Raw genomic sequence first — 20,212 nt, 5'->3', positions numbered from 1 at the left:
TGAGCTGGATGATTAAACAGATCAGTAAAACCTGACTTACTCCGTACTGCTACTGCAGATTTACTTCCCCAATCGATGCGCTTTGCTGTGGTATGCCAGATGTAGGTGAAAAATGCCCCAAACCTGTAAAGATACTGGACTCACACACAGGCATTGTATATGTCCATCCCGTCTATATACGGGATCAGCAAGACAATGGTTTTAACATATATCGGAAAATTCATAAATAGAGGACGGTTGTTTACTTTTTACAGAACAAGTAAGACTACTGGTACACTGGCGACGGTGATGAATTCGATGCAACTGTCATTATTAGGACAAATAAGTTCACTGAGCATGTTCCAAATGCACGTCTTACGCTCTGCACTTGGAGTTGGCAAGCTACGATTGCATTTCAAATCAGTAGGTTTTTGAATACCAGCACATACAACCCAGGTCAACACGGAGTAGACTGTCATCTGAACGGCATGAATCACATTTACGGCGGCTAGACTCAAGGGTTTTACGCCTTGCCCTAGAGAGGCTATCCGTATAACTGTACAGCTATTACCCACACGCTAAAGATTACAGATTCCAACACAATACCATGAATACTTACTCTGGTAAGGATGTGGAAGTTATCACGCATACAAAGTTTGTACAATGATCTATGATTTCCGTACATTTTGCTGTATCTGTACAGTCTATTCATTCGGTCCTCTTCTCGCATCATCCCTTCATCGATGACAGGTTGTATATTCTTCCAGTCGCAAAACAAACTGATATCACGTCTCCGAGTTCAGCGGTCAACATCCAGGTTCTTGCAATCCGAACATAAAATCAAATCGATTGAGTGCCGGGAGTCCCCAGGCGCTTTCCTGTCATTAGACGGTCACAAAGGCTTATGAGATCGACCCCAATGTCTATTATCTCCTTGTCTGGGGATCAACTGTGGTGATCAAAGGATGGTAACCTCAATGCATTTCAATGAGACCAATCCGCCTGGGTCCTAGCTTTGAATGACTTCTTAGAAGCTCGCACTGTACTATTGGTTGACATGGGAGACAGTTCTATAATTAGGCCATTTTATGGCTCTCTCCACTACGGTAGACAAATATGAAGACTCAGCAAATCTGTTTGCGTTCTACATTGAACGTTGTTTCCGTATATACTTCCAGTCTGAGTAATTGGAACAAACGACAATTATACTACAAAGTGAAGATAAAGAACAGTTGTGAAGATAAAAAAAAACATATGCATAACCACGGACACATACCTCTGGCAAATAGTATATATAACAACATCAATGTTAGATATATTAGACGAACGTTTGGAAAGGTCAGATCACTAAGTTACACTTTGTATAAGGAACATCCTAATTAATCTCTCACAAAAGAAATGATCAAAACGCATTTTGAGTGCCGACTTGACTTTATTACGTATGACGATTGCATGATAATAACTGATTGGCACACGGTATTTACATGTGGGTGAAACCTTGATTTAAGGACGCGGTCTCCTTGGGATAGAGGGTAGTGTATTGGGAAATAGCTCAATGCATTTCAATGAGGAAACCATTCTCAGTTTTACCGCAGGGTAAGTGGCCCATGGCCCCGTCATCAACTTCAATTCACGACAAAATGTGCCGACGGTGCTGAGTCTATTTCTTCTGAACATATATCATCCCTTGTGGATGTATATCAAATTCAAGACATAACATATTCTAGATATATCGCTTTGGTTGTTTGGACTATTCTAGTTTGAATATCTATAGACAACAATTGGGTTTATAAAAAGCACATATGTTACATCTATATGCATATTGAAAGCATGAGGTAGCATCATTGAGAAATTTTTTTGGGTTTATGAATTTTCTTTTCTTTCACAGCTTTGTATTCACAACCACAGACGTTTCAGTGACTGTCTGTCTCATGTGAATATGTGCTTGTAATATGTATGAACGAAACATGACTTATTGAAAATAAGATGGTTTAGTTTAACATTAAGGGTTTGAATGTGTAAATAGTTTTCACCATTCACAAAATACATTTTTTCCCTAAAGGCTGAACGGTTGAATGGTTGAAACGGTCAGAAGAGATTGATCGACATTCTCACAACAATTAATTCAAAGTCGATTTTGACGCTTGGCCAAGAAACGCTTGCTCCGTGACGGCTGGCGTGATTTATCACATACATGTATTATGAGGTGTCAGAAAAGCTTCTACCTAATGCAGTTATCGACAATCAGCGAAGACTCATCTGTGTAAGTGATAAACAAAAACTGAGACAGTGATAAAGCTTCTGGGAGCGTCTCCCTGCGACGTCATAGATCATCACATGATTTATGTAGCAACTTAAACCTTCGTCAGTTGTTTAAGATATGATATTACTGTGTTCCTTACCAGTTCGTTACTGAATAGATACCTACGAGTATTTTTGTGGCGACAGTATAATGAATAGTCTCACGTGTAATTGCGTAATTAGTGTAATTGTAAGAAAAGCTACTCAAATGAAGCTATCAACTGCCGAGTCCAATCGCTTATTCATCATATGGAAATAATCCTCTAAACTAAGACTAAAAGGGGACATATGTTTCACTTGCTTGTAATTGAATGAACATCGTTTCATCGTGGCCGAACTCTGCAACAACTTGTTGTATGAATCAACAGCATCTTCAACGGTTTGACTAGGTGGGCTGGTGGAGCAGACCTACTGTACGTATTGGATGTTTGCGCTCACGTGATTATGACGTAGATACTGTCCGCCATTTTGGATGGTTAAACCTGCAAGTTACCGTGTAAACTTGAATTACGTAGTATATGTAATCTACATTATCATATTGAATGCATTGAATCACATATACCACTGACATTTTGCTCATGCCTCTCGATCCTAATATATGTATGCATACTTCCTGTTCAAGTGGTGTACAGTAACACTAAAAAATTATGTATTCCAAGAAATGTTGTGGAGATAATGTGCAGCATCCGTGCAGCTTATCTTAGACGTCAGCGTTTCTCGAAGATGCCGTTTTTAAATGAAGCACTTCGTCTAATGGAGTCTGCTGAATGTGCTGGAATATCTCGCCGCCCACATACTGCATCCAGCGCCGTTCAGACTAATAGCTGTTCTAAGTAGATTGGGATCTTTTGGAATGGAAGTTGAGTTGACAGGACGTATCACGTGTCTCCTGAAAAGAGCGAGGATGATCAATCAAAGTCGACGGGTAAGTGACAACTTGTCAAGACTAGTCCCCAGCTTTATATATGGCAGCTTCCACTCTTATCGCCTCGGTAGCTAGACGGTCGACAGCAGCCGCCTCATCAGATGGTCGGCAAGTTTCCGTTGCAGTGTCTCTTGTGGCTGATGCACCCAATGCTGGCTCGGCAATTAGAATATCATGACAATACATATCTGGCACTGTCACCTTAACGAAATGTCTGCGAATACAATTATAAACATTTGTTCACACTGTTATTTGTTCACACTGTTACAACAAAAGCATTGCCGAAAACGTAATATGCGCTCAATGCTAGCTGGCTCGGCAATGGGAATGGGAATATGTTGACAATACATATCTGGCACTGTCACCTTAACGAAATGTGTTCAAATGCAATTATAAACATTTACTCACACTATTACAACAACAGCATTGCCGAAAACGTTATATGTGCTCAATGCTAGCTGGCTCAGCAATGGGAATATCATGACAATACATATCTGGCGCTGTTACCATAACGAAATGTCTGGAGATGCAATCATAAACATACAAACTTTGTTCATATTATTAAAACAGCAGCATTGTCGGAAACGTAATGTCAAATAATGGCAGTCAGCCACATGACGTCACAGGGGATGCTTCAGCTGTGTTACCAGTTACCCGTGACCTTATCATCCTCGCGTTTCAAGCATTTGTTCATTGTCTATCGTGACTAATGCGGAGAGGGTCCCATTTGCGATTGTTACACGGTATGTACTGCTCTCTTATGGGTATGTGCAATTTAGATAACATCAGCAATATCCATAAGCTTCGTACAATGGGGCTTGGTCACGTTGATGAACTTTGAGCAACAATAACTACAGTAGCCAGACAGGCACACAACTGATTTCATCAAGGAAAGCCATTGTCTTCTTTCAAAGCTTTGAAGGGCGATATACTTCAACTTTATGGAAAGTGGTGGGTGAAAAATGCATAATTCATTGAAGAACAACTTTCCGACGTATATCAAACCGATGATGCCATCTCTCGGTCCTGTGCAGAAAAATTGATCAGCTGTATCACCCCGGGCAGATGATCCGATTTTCAGGAAGAAGCGAGGAGGGCTTGCAGTGCAAGATGAGGTTTACCTCTCAAAGGCAGTCGCTAGAAAAGCCCCCCGAGGTGCCGGACTGATAACTCCTTCTCCTAAGCATAAAAGAGATAGGCAATCGCATTTCTATTCCACCCATGGGGCAACTTAAAGGTTTCTGCGAAAGTTTACTCCCCCAGCAGGCAGGTCCACATGATGGATGACTACGTGGGTCCCTATCTCCCTGTATCTCTCCTATCAGCTTCTTTAAAGAGAGGGTAGGGTTAACTCGTCGATGGCACAGGATGATCAAAATCTTGTTTGCCTCGCTTCTAACAAAACCGCCGATATCTTTTAACACGTCCATCCATCTGATGACTCATGAGTTAAGAAACTGTGCTGGAGCACATTCCTATTGAATATTTCTATGCAGGCTCGTCTGAAGATTAGTCTGAAGTTAGCTCCGGCGTTTGTTATACACTATATACCGTCGCTTCTAGCTCTGACATTCATTGTGCACTATATACAGCCGCTTCTTTGCTGTTCCGACGGGTAGCAGAAGCATACATAGGAGCGAACTACTACCTTGATTGTACCCAGGCTATATGCAAATGGTCTGCAGCGACTTTATGAGCGACGATTTAGAATCCCAGACGCAGCCTTAAAATTGCCGAGCACCTAATCTCCTGACACACATAGCCAACTATGGCCTTCCGACCCTCTCCAGACCATGGTCAGGAGTCGTTTGTGAGCAAGGTCATTTGTGTTAAGCAGATGGTTGGCAAGATTGTGCACTTGTCTTTCTTAGCCAGCCGGCCATAGATTCTGAATAAATCAAAGTCGGGAAAGTCATATTTTGCTTGGATGCGATCGGAGAGAACTGGACCTAGGATGGATTTCAGGCTACCCCGACCCAGTGTCGACCTTGATTCGGGAGAGGTCGAGAGCATGTCCCTGATGAATGTTTGGCAGGGGCTGTAGTGGAATACCATCTACAACGTCTCGTGCACCTGATCAGTGCACTGTATCTCTTTTCCCCGTCATTTCAAAATGTTACGCTTAACTTTCGTAACTTTCAGATAATACAGAATTACATTACTACAAATATGAAATGATCCAAACTATTGGAATGATTCCAAGAACAAAACTGTGGGCAAACGATACAAGAAGCTTATCTACCGTCATCTGGAACGATGAGACACAAATCCAGGACCGTATCTTCCACGGGTACAGGACATCAGATAGGCGCAGACTGAGAGTGGCGGATCTGTGACTCGCTTGTCATGTCGTGCCGCGAACTAAATCCATATCTTAATTTTCGTGTAGGGATTGAGTGTTCCTCGGTACAAGCGAATGCAAAGGATCTGCACATGTAGATACGAGGTAGTGATATTTTTTTATCTACGCGTAGGTCGCAATGGCGCTCTTATCCTATCGCACGGATAAGGTCATAATTTTTGGTCATAAAATACACGAGCCAAGGAAATCTGGTGTTGACGTAATTGTGACGCTAGTTCGCCTTAAATCGTGGGGTAACCTAGATTCGTTAGTTTAAAAAATGAGAAGTTAGAGATTTCAGGTCAACGACGTGGGTTTCAAATGTCGACATTCTTAAAATATTGCAATGTGAAAGTACCTTCCTTCAACTTAACGATCCCCAAATACCCTATTTCTAAACACAACGGATATAGGTTACCCTATGGATAAAGGTGAACTAACGATATATTACATACAGCCTGGAGAGGCCACGTTTTTTCTGACGTCTTCGTCGGCGTCAACAAAGCGGGCCAGAGTTCAAAACAACGTGATAACGAGAACTGGTTACCTGGGACAATCCTTTAAGCTGAGCTGGGTCATTAAGGAAGACCGGGCGTCGTAATTGCAACATAACGTCTGGAAAAAAAGATCCGCCATAATGATGCTTATATAAGCGCCCAGATTTCCCGATAGACAGCCAGCGTCCGGAGTTGAGCTTTTCCGGCAGCCGACTTTTCGGTAATGACGCCCCAACTAGTACACATAATAACCCTGATTAAGTCCAACATGCATGGTAGAAGAAATGCAAGACGATTGTTGACGTATCGATGTTCAAGCATCATGTACCTTTCGAGGCTTTGACTGTGATGTGACGTGCTCTTTTTTTCTTCTTTACGTCGTAGTATAAGTATAATTGGTATTATTTGTATGAGCCTCCATATCATCTGTAATGATGCTAATATATAGGCATAAAAAATTAACATACTTGTATCCGTACTCATATGAAATGAAATACTGTATAACAATGTGTGATACAATGTGTAGTGGTGGAACACATATTGTTAGACCTGGGGAAAATGTTGTGCTTCCGGTTATCCAGACCGACCTTAACATACACCTGCCGATGCTGTAGTCTTTCTTTTGAGAATCTACCATTGGCAAAGGATATAAAAATTACGATGTGGCATTTCAATGATCTTCCAAAATATGTTTTTCTCATGTTTGCTGTGATAGAAAAAGGAATATAACCAACCAGCCCACTCTGTATTCACATCCTGCAAAACACAATTTAAAGGAAGGCCGAATTGTTTTATGCATTCCGGGCGTTTGTTTTGAAAGTTTTGACAGTGCAGTAGGGCTGGGTATCGGTACAGCGTACCGGTACAAAACCGGTTTTTCTTATTGGACCGGTCCAGAAAAACCGGACCTGAAAAAATTAGGTGGACCGGATGTTGGACCGATTAGAAAATTAACATATTATTTTATCAGGCATTCATACGTTTTGGCGCTTGCAGTTGGAAGAAAATGGAAGAGTGAAGTAGAGTAGAGTTTATAGTAATTTCTACCAATGTTTACAGTCAATCGTACAGGTGCAGTTAGCGTTGTAGTGTTTTAAAACGCCAGTGTTATGTCTAACACTCCACCAAACAGATTTCTTTGTACTGAAATGGACCATTGGTATGAGTCATAATGAATCAGGTCCAGGTTCAGGTCCGGACCTGGACCTGATCCTCTGGACCTGAACCGGACCTGGACCTGAATTTTCTGTACCGGTACCCAGCCCTACAGTGCAGGGTTAACACGTACACGTGATTTAAGTTTGCATCGTAACGAAAACCGTTAACAGGTGAGTTAAGTAAGCATCGGAATGAAAAACATGCACAACAATAAATAATTTAGGCCAGGCATCTTCATCGGCAGGTTTATCAACCATTATTTGCGCGCTATTTTATTCCATCATTTAAACCGGGAGTGGTGGAATTTATGATACTTCGATTTCGTGTCACGACCCTTGTTCCCAAAGCAAACGCAATCACACCCCCGTGCACCGTAGATTGAAATCAATAAGCCTCTATTCTGGTACTCTTTGTTGTATCATTATATTTCCTGGATTTTCAAGGAGAAAGACCGGCCTTGATCTATTCAAATAAGACGTGAGGTGGAATAGAAAATGGTACATTATCACTTTGGTAAAATAAAGGGATCAACAGGGAGCCTCACGGGAATGGCAGAAGGGTTGCCGTCCATGTGGGTGCTGTCGACAACACATCAAATGATTTGTCATCAGCGTGTGCAGCATACCAGAAAATTACCTTGATGTATGGTCCTAAGGTAATAGAAAGGGTGAATAGCTTTATAATATATGTTTTGTCCTCGTGTAGCCTGGTATATCAGTACTAGATTCACAAGTCTCCACTTGCAAATATGTCTCTCTGTGTACATGAGTCTGTTCATCGTCTTGATTGTGAGTTGACAGCCGCTAGATGAATGGTTCATTAGCACAGTAATTGGAAAATGTAAGCATCTGTTATGCCTACTTGGCAGTCATGCAATACGATAAGAGTTCCAAGGTCTTACTATTGCTATGAATTGTAAGCTAGAAGGTTTCTTTCTATGGCAGATTATTATAAACTGTAGGATACACGTATAATGTTGGGATACTTTAATCAAATACTGGTACTTGATTTGTTATTCTTACCGTAATTGTTTTTTGATGTTGTTGTTTGGCGTAACAACAAATAGGTTGCCAACAGATCTAGATTAGAGAGATAAAAACATGGAAAGTGCCTACATGATTCCCTGCAGACTGTCCCCTGGAGGCACATAATGCTGCCACTAAAACATAAAAGGCAGCTGCCGTCCGTCCGATCTTCATTACCTCACTATAACGATGCGACATAAGGTCGTAATTGTTTCAACATCACAAGATCTCACTAAATCTCGCGATATTTTAATGGTTACAGTGCATATAGAATGCTGAAGTAGCGTCAGCAGCCATCCTAATGCATCAGATCGGACACTGCGGGTTGAATTCATACCTCTTAGAAACCTGATATCCCACTCGTACATTTTTAAAAGTGAAAGAACCAAGCACAAAATTTATGAGCGCTGGGAAGGCAGCGGCGTTGTTCCAAGAGGAGGCATTTTGTACAGCGCTTCAGGATTGATGCTGTACTTTCCAACTAAGGAACAGAATTGCTGCGTTCTGACTTGCAGTCACGAAGGCCAAGGTATGCTCTACAAAGATAACTTAATCTGAATATTCCTCGGTATTTCTCTTTAGACGCACTGAAGAAAACTGAATAACCCGGAAAGCTTCCTACGTTCACAACAGGACCAAGTAAACTGTAATCCCTCTACGTTATTTCTACTTGACCTGCGCCGTTGTGGCAATGCTTCTGAAGTGCACCACTCAAATATTTTCAGTTACAAGCTCTAAAAGGAGATTTACAACATTTTGCTCGATAACTGGCGTCCCGTCTTCACGCCAGCAGCAACAAAGCTCTATCCACGAATTAGAGGAGCCTAGAGGACTTTTTCAGCCGAAATACGACCGCTGTATACGTACTTGTTCGTCCTCTTGATCACTGAGCAATGTATACTGATCGGTTAATGATCAAAGTTCACTGAGCCCCTTCCAGTGTAACAGAGTAGAAAATTTGCGGGCAAAATACGCTAGATTCTCTGGCAATTTTGACGATAGATTTTCTAGCAATTTTGCGACCTTCTGGCAATCAAAAAAACCTGCCGGTCCTTGACAATGTGACGCCAACTTTGGGATTTTTTCTCGAAAACTTTGTGGCATCCCGCCTTTAAGATGCTATTATGAAAAGTTGTTCCGTTGAATCAGCCATGCTTGACTGACGCGGGTCTATAGACTTTACATGCAGTACTTCTTGGCTTTCTAACTCCATCGGAATTCAAATAAATTAGCCAGTATCGGCTTCTGCTATTGCATACAAATGAGAACAGTACTGTAGTGGTTCTAAATTTATATGAAATAGGTGTGATGGTAAGATCTTCTCTGAAACAGTCGTTCTTTGACAAGGCTGGTAAATATGCATGAACAAAATATAAATGATACTTATCTTCTATTTGATTGTCATGAATGATAAGAAAAGCTTTTAAGACCTATCTACCTATCTATCTACTGATGATATCTATTTTACCATCTGTCTATCCATTTATCTACATAATAGGAAATACACGTTTGTCCACAAATGGTAGCAAAGACATTGCATTTCGCCCTTCAACAGTGTCGAATATCTTGACACGACGTCGACGTGGAATGATGGTATTCTTAATAAGCGCTTTTTACACCAGGCTTTTACCGGAAACCGGTGTGACTTCTCCGTTGTTGTGAGTGCTCTTGGGATCCCAGAAGGTGCACGACCCCACTTAATGTTCAATATGTTCTACACCATCTACATGCAACGAAAACGTGAAGGGTTTTAAGTAGCAGGTCGTTTCTTCTTCTGAAGGCTGCCTGCAAATCTTAGGCGTATATCCGCCATTCTAATGACGTCCCCAGTGTTACTCTGATATATTCTGTTAAGGCCGTCAGGCATCTTTTCAAGTGAAACTTGCACAGTTGCAGTAAATAATGTCTCTTTATTGTCGACCCCGAAGAAGATTCGTGATCTGTGCTTAAAGCAAAATTGATTTCTGATTTCCGAGAAAACGAAACACTGTAAACTGGTTCTCGAGCCAACCGTAACTGTCTGTCTCCGCGAATATTCTTCGATAATCATACAAGCCACATGCTCTGCCCTGTCAGTCCTAATGATCAAGTTTACTGATATGAGTTCAGAACTAAGTGCAGTTCAGGAGATGTGTTTTTTGTTAAATCTGTCTGTCAGTTTTTACCGGCATGAGTGGCGTTTCAGTTTAGTTTTCATGTGCTGTGTGCTTACTATATTAGTGATTATCATTACACTACGTGCATTGAATGCAATCCGAGACTTCAGTAAAACTACTTAAGATGCTGTCTATGACATTTCCCTACTAAAAGAATGTAAGTCTGATATCTTTGTGATCTGGGGCCTTCTATTTATTGGGAGTAATGTAGATTTAATCATGATAAAAGGTGGGATTTTGTACATCAATTTGGCATTATGATGGTTTTCGTAGTTATTGACAATATTCAACCTCATGGTATCTTTAGCATGGACCTTCATCCTTCATCTCTCAACTCATCTTTAGCTAGTATCTATGTTTGACGTCAGATTGCCAAGGCCACATTACTGTAGCTAAACTTCATAAGTATTTTCAGCTTCAGCCATTTGATATCGAAAATAGAGAATGAGTACAGGTCAATAATTCTCTCCTTGTGTAGTATAAAAGAGGCACAAATTGCATTAAAGAATAGTAATGAAAAGCTTCAAGTAGACTATGTGGAGCCATTTATTTATTCCTGAGGTATACATTACCTTCCTGTGTGAGGTTCCTAAATGTAGGAGGTGTGTCTTTCTAATATATTCCTGCGCTTTCGTGGTACAAATTTAGCACTTCAAGATCCATCTTTCTTGTTACTGCGAGGACAATGAACTGTAGAATGCTACTTTACATTCCCCCATTAACGTCGACACCACTCCGCACATTCCACACAACAAGGAGAGTGAGATGTTCCTAATGGAAAAGTTGCTGGTCCGTAATGTGTGGCAATCTAGAAGCAAATGTCCTCGCCCAGTCAATTCTTAGCGGAGTTTCCCCTCATCAGTATTCTTCGTACTGACGGGTGACTTACTTGCCCTTGATCATGAACCACACTTTTCTCTTTCCTTAAGAACTTGGTGATTCCCCGCGGAAGTAATCCACGGCGTTTGGGTTGATGAGTGGTGTACACGCGACTTTCATCCACAATGAAAAGGAGTGAACGTCATTTCAACACTTCAAAACGCTTCGAATCAAAGCCCGTGGGAGCTCCACTATCCCGGGGAACATGAAAAGAGACTGTTAACAGTCGCCGCGCGCGTGGTAATACCACCGCAGCACTATACATACAGTGTGACATTTGAATCAAGCCCACTTTACTTGAAACGCGTATTCATCCATGTAGTCTGCCTTTACTTATGGTTACATCCTGTAGGCTGTAGCCCTAAATTGAAAGGCAGTGTCGTTTTTATTTCCTTACTTATATTTTCCTCTGGATTAGCACCTTTCTTGGCTTGTGCTCCGCACGGCGGATACGATGGGAAGTCTTCCGAGTGAGCCCATTGGACCAAGCGACGTGAGCGGCAAGCTTTATTGATAGCGGGTCACCTCTAACCTCCCCTCCATTTTCGCCCGCAGTTAGCGTGATGCGCTCCCTCGCGCGGCAACGGCGGGAGGCCGTGAGCAGGGTGGTGCGAGAGCTCGTGCTGGAGCCAGCGTGGGGTCACCCCAAGATAAACTATGAATGATCCGCTTCATCTCTTCTGGCTATCCTTACGTGAAGCCTAGATATCCCTTTCAGCTTTTCTCCGCTCCTAGAGATCCAACATGGGAACGTAGAGGGGGAGACGAGTTTCGGGTATTCAACAGTGATACCGCGTTAGCAGGCGCCAGCGGAACTACAGACAAACGTCGCCCTGCAATGATGTGACGCTGATGGTAGGCGGAGACAAGAGCGCAGTAGGCTACATAAAGAGGAGCTGTTGAATCTATCGGCAGGCCAGGTGTGGTACGGTACTGGGTAGGACATGCGGTCCGAGAGTCTTTGAAAAGCTACTCCCGTGCACAAGTGTGTAAGACAGAAGATACACGCCTGCAGATATTGAAGACGCAGAGCAACAAGAAGGTACGTAAGGGTAAAAGAACGGAGCGCAGAGTGGGTAAAGAATAGCTTCATTGTAGCGCTGCTCGTGATTGTGATTCATCGCACGTTTCGCCACCAAGTTGCTCTTTGCTGCAAAACACTACCGACCGCCAACTTCTCACGTATTCAGCCACGCTTCCCTTCTTCCAGATTTTTACGTGTTCCGGTAGATAGTTTGTCAGGCTGCTATCTTTCCTCGCGTTTGGAGCAAGGTGGGGTATTTCAATCCGTCACGGTTTGCTATCATACCACTGAAGTTCCAGTGTTAAATTTGCCGTCGTTTCTGGGGGTCTTATCTCTGCATATGTGTATGCCTGCCTCTAAGGAACATTTTAAGATTAGCTGGCGTCTAGGAAGATTCCAGATAAAAATCATTCACTTGGCCAAACATTATCATGCAAGAGACAAAGCCATACCCAGGCAAGCCTCTTAAGTAGGATCTAAGAATCTGTTTCTCCGGCGTCTCGGAGACAGTCATGCTGGGTTAGATGAGTATTGAAATCCAGGCTGTCCGCATCGATTTTGCTACGGATAAACAGATAGGCTGCAAAAATCACCCAAAATTTACTGCCAAACGCATTGCCTCTTGCTCAGTGGTCAAAATTGACGAATAATTGAATATTCGTATTCGATTTGGAAATACCTTGATGCATTTTGTACTGACGTTTGATAGTGACAAGAGGGTAGATTTTGTAAAATGTAAAAAAAATGCCCATATCATACGTCATTTGTCAAGCAAACCGTTTGATTGTTCGTGCAATTGCGCGTTCAGCTCGATTGGCCCTACCAGGACCTTTCTGTTGTAATCAAAATATTTAGCACCCATCGCGCGGTTAGACCGGTCGAATATCATGAATCCGCTCGCTCGGTAATAACCGGTACGCGCGCGGAATACGGAATACTGCCTTCTTGGAGAAAATCCCAGAATTGTCTCGTTTAGCAACAAGACTTGATACATTTCTGTGTTAGCACGACCTCAAAGTCACGCATGACTAGCACAATTTGATCATGTGGTGTCTTGTCTGTTGAATCGGCTTCCTTGTGCGTAGCTCTGTGCCCACTGAGACCTTGTTAACGAGAGTCGGTGCACAAAATACGCATTTATTTCAGTAGAAAGCAATGATCTGTGCAGGCTATAGCATATGATTGATTTTAGTTTGTTCTTGCTTAACATGTTATTCATTTTCACACACACAGCTTTGTTGTATATTGTATGAAAGATTTATTCAAATGAAAATGTAGTAAGCTCGTGTACGTGTGGTGCACAAAATAGTAGTCTGAACCATTGCCATACCCTTGTTTCCTAAGTATAAAAAGGTCTTAAACTCTTCATATCCATAGTTAGGATATAAACCTGTTCTTCAACAGGATCCGTTCATTGTCACTGGCGAAAGATACCGGATGTTATCTGAAACGTTTCCAAAATCATATCCAGTTGGTTGAGTAATTGCTGTTCGGAGTAGCATGAACATAACAAGTCAGGGAGAACGGAGGTACCGTTTCACTAATAAAAATGTCATGTCGCAATTCTCTTTTTCTTGGTAAAATACAATTGCTGCCAGAGGGCAGCTGTGAGCCAAGACATTGCCATTGTTGTGAGCAAGTATACGTAGCTTTGGTGAGCCAAGGCATTGTTGTGAACTGGTAGCTTTAGTGCTTGAGCTCGAGTCAAGACATTGCTGTGAACATGTAGCTATGGTGAGCCAAGACATTACTGTGAGCAAGTTGCTTTGGTAAGCAAAGACATTGCTGTGATAAGCATATAGCTTTGGTGAGCCAAGACATTGCTGTGAACAGGTAGCTTTTGTGTGTGAGCCGAGACATAGTTGTGAGCAGGTAGCTTTGGTGAGCCAAGACATAGTTGTGAGCAAGTAGCTTTGGTACGTGAGTCAAGACATCGCTGTGAACATGTATCTTTGGTGCATGATCCAAGACATTGCTGTGAGCAGGTAGCTTTGGTGAACCAAGACATTGCTGTCAGCAAGTAGCTTTGGTGAGCCAAGACATATTTGTGAGCAGGTAGCTTTGGTGAGCCAAGACATAGTTGTGAGCAGGTAGCTTTGGTGAGCCAAGACATAGTTGTGAGCAAGTAGCTTTGGTACGTGAGTCAAGACACTTCTGTGGGCAGGTAGCTTTGGTGACCCAAGATATTGCTGTGAGCAGGTAGCTTTGGTGAGCCAAGACAAATAGCTTTGGTACGAGAGTCCAGACATTGCTGTTAGCAAGTAACTTTGGTGAGCCAAGACATTGCTGTGAGCAAGTAGCTTTGGTGAGCCAAGACATTGCTGTGAGCAAGTAGCTTTGGTGGTGAGCCAAGGCATTGCTGTGAGCAGGTAGCTTTGGTGAGCCAAGACATTGTTATGAATGAACAGGTAACTTTGGTATGCGAGTAAAGACATTGATGTGAGACATTGATAGCTTTGGTGAGCCAAGACAATGCTGTGAACAAGTGACAAAGCTACTTGAACCAAAACATTGCTGTGAGCAGGTAGCTTTGGTGAGCCAAGACATAGTTGTGAACAGGTAGCTTTGGTATGTGAGTCAATACATTGCTGTGAGCAAGTAGCTTTGGTAGATCAGTCAATACATTGCTGTGAGCAAGTAGCTTTGGTAGGTGAGTCAAGACATTGCTTTGAGCAAGTAGCTTTGTTGAACCGAGACGTTCTGCCGAGGTGGAGCACTGATTACATACGATTCATCTGACAGCTCAAGTGATCATGATAGGTGATCGCGCCAGGAGCTGTAATCCCCAGTGTGTTCATGATTTCGACATCAAGGTCTCGGGCGCGAGCCCTCTTGAGTGTGCAAAAAGATGGATCACTCAATGCAGTTGTGTTGAAGTAGCTACTGATTCTTTGTAACGATGAAGAACAGCTAGAGTTGCGCATTTCCACCTACGGTCAGTGCACTCTGACTCGTCTCCTAGTTTCACGGCTGCATTTGCGACAGTCGTATCACTAGAAGCCTATCTGCTATAAACACCCCTATCTGACAACCCATTTCATTTCTGAAGCTCTAACCCGTTTTGCCCAAGGTAACCTAGATGATAAAGGCAACTTCCCAACGTATCGCCCATTGTCGTCGGAGATATAGGCTGCAAGTAAGTGCTGTCCCTACGCCCCCATTTTCACGGTTGGGGTCGTCATCGCAGGACGCTTTGTGTCCAATCTGAGTGGATTGCGCCGATAGCTCGGTCATCAAATGCAACTTGTGGTAGGACCGTCTCGCCAGAAAATGTCATTTTCCCCCTAATCTACAGGAAGTAACGATTGGTTGGTGACAGGGGAAGGCGACATGGCAACCCGCAGAGCAATGATACTTTGACGTCTTGTCAAGTTGGTTGGCGTGCTTGGCGTGTACCGCTATATAGCCCGTAGTTTGTGGCAGTTTCCAAACTGCCAGCAGAAAGGGATGCCAGGGGAGTCACCGGGAAATGGTTGTGCGATTACTGTAGCATCACCGTAACAGCGGGAGGCCTGAGATGAGCACCATTTCGAGGAGAGTTTTAGTGCAGTGCATATTGGTGGTCCCTGACGTTGTAATCGTTCAGAGGTTTGCGAGTAACATTCAACATAAGCTGCGCTTGCACTTCGCATTTAAGCACCGAAATAGCGAAAGTGTAATACAAAAACTAAATCACATGTATGGACAGTTGTAGCAAAATACATAAAATCTAAGCTGTTTCGACGCCCAAAGGTCCCAGAAAGGGTAAAACCAGCTTGCCACGACTCAGGTCATATCAGGCCAAGGTTTTCCATTGATATTCACAAACCGTGCTTGAGTTTTTGCATATCTCGCCTGAATTCGACCGTTGGTATGGAACCTGTCACAAGATTGTCCTTAGGACAATGCGAGAAAGATTGTGAGGTATGCTCAATAAAGAATTTGAACTTTTTTTCAAATTGTCTCCCTCTGTTGTGATAATGGCGTCGTGTGTGGCGTTACTGGAATCTAGAGGTCCTGAGTTCGATACTCGCCGTTCCCCCGACGTTGTGCCCTGGGAAAGGCACGACCTTTCTCATTTCACCCAGGTGTAAAAATGGGTACCTGACTTCGGTCAGGGAGGTTAAAAAAGACTACCTTAGTTTACCTTCTGTCTGTACTGTGTATGTAATATAAATTACTAACATGAGTGCAGTGCCACATTTTCCTCGTCTGTCCAAATACAAATAGGAATAAGAGGCGATAAATTGAGTAGATTCGTGTAGAGGCAGTGTATGCGGCTGCGATGGAGCATCGTTCATGGAAGCGTGTTCTATAACTATTCAGTGTGACATGCCGCTGTTCACCACTGCTCACAGCGTTAGCGTTAACAGAGCTTCCATTGTGCATACATGGATAGAGGGTATGCTCCATTTCAGGCCAACTCTCGCTGAGGTGTTCATCTCGCGAGATTTGGCCATAACGGGACATCTATGCAGAACACGTATCAGAGAGAGCCTCGGGTTATATTGAAAAACACTCCTTTATCCTGTTTTATATCTCCTCACGACTTGTCCTGGCCACCCTGTGTCCATGGAGGCTTGCCGGATCGATGTGGGACAAAGAAAACGAAATTCTGAACTTTTAAAAGAACTGTGTGGTTGCTTCCCAGTATTCTTTGCCACTATTTAAACCACCACTGACATTAATTCGATGTAGATTTTATGACTCGCAGATAAACAACTAGATGACGCCCTACCCCCACTTCACGTAATGTTGCTCTCCCTACATATCCACTATCAGTTTGAAAATTTATGTTTTTCTGTAACTCAATTAGTTGGAAGGCAAAAGATACATCTGGGAGTTGATCATGATAGCTTTCAAAAGATATGGGCTATATATCTTGGTGGAATTACAGCTTTGGTTCACCGTTGCATATATTAAAACGGCAACATCAGCAATGTTCGAAAGCAATTGGTTAGGTCATGATCCTACGAAACACGTAATATGTAGCGTTTTCCATGACCCTGGATAATATTGTATGTTTTGTCTAATTTTTACTTTTTTACCCAGTGTTCAAACATACATTATGTACTAATGATAAGTCTGATGTTTGGCCTGTCGGTGGATAATACATTGTATAATATTAGACGACCTTCAGTTCGACCGCATTAGTTCTAAATGTATAAGGGAATTCCTCAAACTCATTTTGACTTTAGACTTCTGATAAAGTTAGTTTGATTCGCTATAGAGGTCAAACACAGTAGCTAATAGAACTTTACCACACGTACTCCAATACGATTGCTAGCTGTAATACTCGTATGGTGCTTAAATCTTTTGTTGCCTCAAAAGTTGTTTCATTATTCAAACACTGCTTTATCTCCTTCTTTACATTATGTTTTCCACGTTGCTGATACTAGTAAATTGAAATTAGGGCAAAATGTTAAGTACTAAACCGAGAGGAGTCACAACGTCTTTATAGTTCGTTTGCTATTTTTCTTAGACAAGAATTGGCGGGCATTTGCAACGCCATGTCTTTTGTCGATAATTCCTTCCACCTTATTCAAATAAATGTTACGACCGTATTCCTTGCAGTGGAGATGTCAATAAAGTCACATTAGGCATGTAAATTCTGTTATAACACTTAACACTTTATAATGTTTCTTTAATATGTCTCCGACAATATTTGCATACCGCTCTCCAATACTACTCATTATGCGTACCCAAACATTGGCGCATTCCCCATGCCCAGGGCCACCACTGCGATGGGAATATATCCTTGCATCGGCGCAAACAGATAGATAAGACCTGACGATCCCTCTAAGCGAGCGGGTCTGGAACTCCTCTGTATTAGCGGCTGAATATTTTAGTGTATTCGATAAAATGTGGCAGAGGGATTCATCTTCCCTACGTGACTAGCCTACACCATTGTCGGTGGAACCCGCCCTTCGTGCGGAGGGACAGAAGCTGCTAGCCCCCTCCCAAGGACGCATCGATCCGAGATACTGCGTGTGAAGCCAGGTACGTCTGTATATGTATCACACTTGCATCTAACATGCACCAATTTGTTTAGGAAACGTCCAAAATGGATACTAGTCAAACAGTATAGTTGTCGCTAGCTTGGAATCAAACTGGTTACTCTTCCATGTGAGCCCCGACTGTATGGTCTAGGTACGTGCACAAGCCCCGTCTGTATTTGTATCAATCTTGCATCCAACATGCATCCCTCTGTTTAGGAAACGTCCAAAATGGATAAAAACCAGTACTGTTCACAGTGGAGTTGTCGATAGCTTGGAATGATACTGGTTACTCTTCCATGCATGTGAGCTCCGGCTGTACATGTATGGTCTACCTACGTGTACAAGCCCCGTCTGCATATGTATCACACTTGCATCCAACATGCATCCCTTTGTTTAGGAAACGTCTAAAATGGATAGATACTAGTTATATTCATAGCTACAGTAGAGTTGTCGCTAGCTTGGAATGATACTGGTTACTCTTCCATGTGAGCTCCGGCTGTATGGTCTAGGTACGTGCACAAGCCCCGTCTGTATATGTATAAAACTTGCATCCAACATGCATCTCTTTGTTTAGGAAACATCCAAAATGGAAAAGTGCTGGCCATATTCACAGTAGAGTTGTCGCTAGCTAGGAATGATACTGGTTAGTCTTGCATGTGAGCTCTGGCTGTATGGTCTACCTACGTGTACAAGCCCCGTCTGTATATGTATCACACTTGCATCCAACATGCATCCCTTTGTTTAGGCAACGTCTAAAATGGATAAATACAAGTTATGTTCACAGCTACAGTAGCGTTGTCGCTAGCTTGGAGAGGTACTGGTTACTCTTCCCTGTGAGCTCCGACTGTATGGGCTACTTACGTGTACAAGCCCTTAGAGCCAGTGCTACCACAGGTTACTTATTGGTTGTATATGTAAGATCTGGAACCATCAAGCCTTTTTGTCAAAGATTGTGGTTGAAATGGCAGATCAGAGGGATATTGATTCTGAATGAATGTCGAATGTTGAAGTGGTCAGACTGGAATCAGTTGTGAGTGGATTGTATGAATCCTGCTAGAGGTCGGTATATTGGAGGATTCTGTTAGTCCGGGCACTTCGTACCGAGTAACCGTTGCGGTAAATCCTAGCTGCGTTTCAACCAACGGCTGCGAACTAAGCCTTGCTCAAAAGCCTGCTGGTGCGAGGGCGATGATCTAGGCATACGCATTTTTTTCTTCGCTTCTTGAATGGCCTGAATACGTTCCGTTAACGTGAATTCAAATGCATCAGCTCCTACTGACAGTATATTGTGGTTACGGTCACTGCTTTGCAGTCTTCTGAAAGAATGCACTGATGTGTTGTACGTTCAATGGTTGGTTGCGCTTTCCTACATATCTTATCGGAATGCGTTCGTGAAATACCCAATATGCAATGTCAGAAACCTGTATCAAAATCATTTATGTGAGGTGCTGTGGTACACGAAACTTATAATGACCATTGTGAAGAAAGAGCTTTGCAATTACATGTGATGGCAGCAACTTTCAAAACACGTCAAATAAAACTGTAACACTCTACAATACGGGTGTTGACAGGCATTGGTGATTTGTCTGGGTAGACTGTGACCTTCTTTCTTTCACTTCTGTCGAGAGAGAGGTAGTCCAATTGTCATTCTTCGTGCCATGTCTCTGAAATCCTCTTGAAAGAAACCAGGCAGCAGTCTCTGTCCACCAGATCCTGCTTGATCACCTAATCTCTGTGCTGGATGATGTATAAGTTACATTTCATCGGGGTCAGAAATTGAAATGGCTACTTCTCAATTGCTGCAGCTCACATGATGGCTCAGACCTAGCCTATAAGCCAGAGCCGCATGCCTTCCGAATTTCAATAACAGCGTTTGAATTTTTGACGAAGAGTAATATAATCCAAGAGCAGAGGCATTGTGTGATGACGATGCGAAATGTTCCATCGAT

At 42.6% G+C, this 20,212-nt stretch overlaps 1 protein-coding gene across 4 annotated transcripts in view; it reads left to right on the top strand.

The window, feature by feature from the left end:
- Positions 1 to 20,212, top strand: part of LOC118431410 (hemicentin-2-like) — a 50,217-nt gene that overhangs the window by 10,430 nt on the left and 19,575 nt on the right. Inside the window, exon 1 of one of the 4 annotated variants that reach the window (XM_035842621.1) lies at positions 11,761 to 12,303. The exons of 1 other annotated variant lie outside the window; for it this stretch is intronic. The gene's annotated coding sequence lies outside the window, so the exon portion shown is untranslated. Of the gene's footprint in view, positions 1 to 11,760; positions 12,304 to 18,065; positions 18,265 to 20,212 lie in introns of those variants that run through there. 2 more of the 4 variants (XM_035842624.1, XM_035842623.1) reach the window with 2 other exon arrangements.

This window comes from Branchiostoma floridae, chromosome 15 (assembly GCF_000003815.2).
Source record: "Branchiostoma floridae strain S238N-H82 chromosome 15, Bfl_VNyyK, whole genome shotgun sequence".
Classification (NCBI taxonomy): Eukaryota; Metazoa; Chordata; class Leptocardii; order Amphioxiformes; family Branchiostomatidae; genus Branchiostoma; species Branchiostoma floridae.
This window is presented reverse-complemented; position numbering and strand designations above follow the sequence as displayed.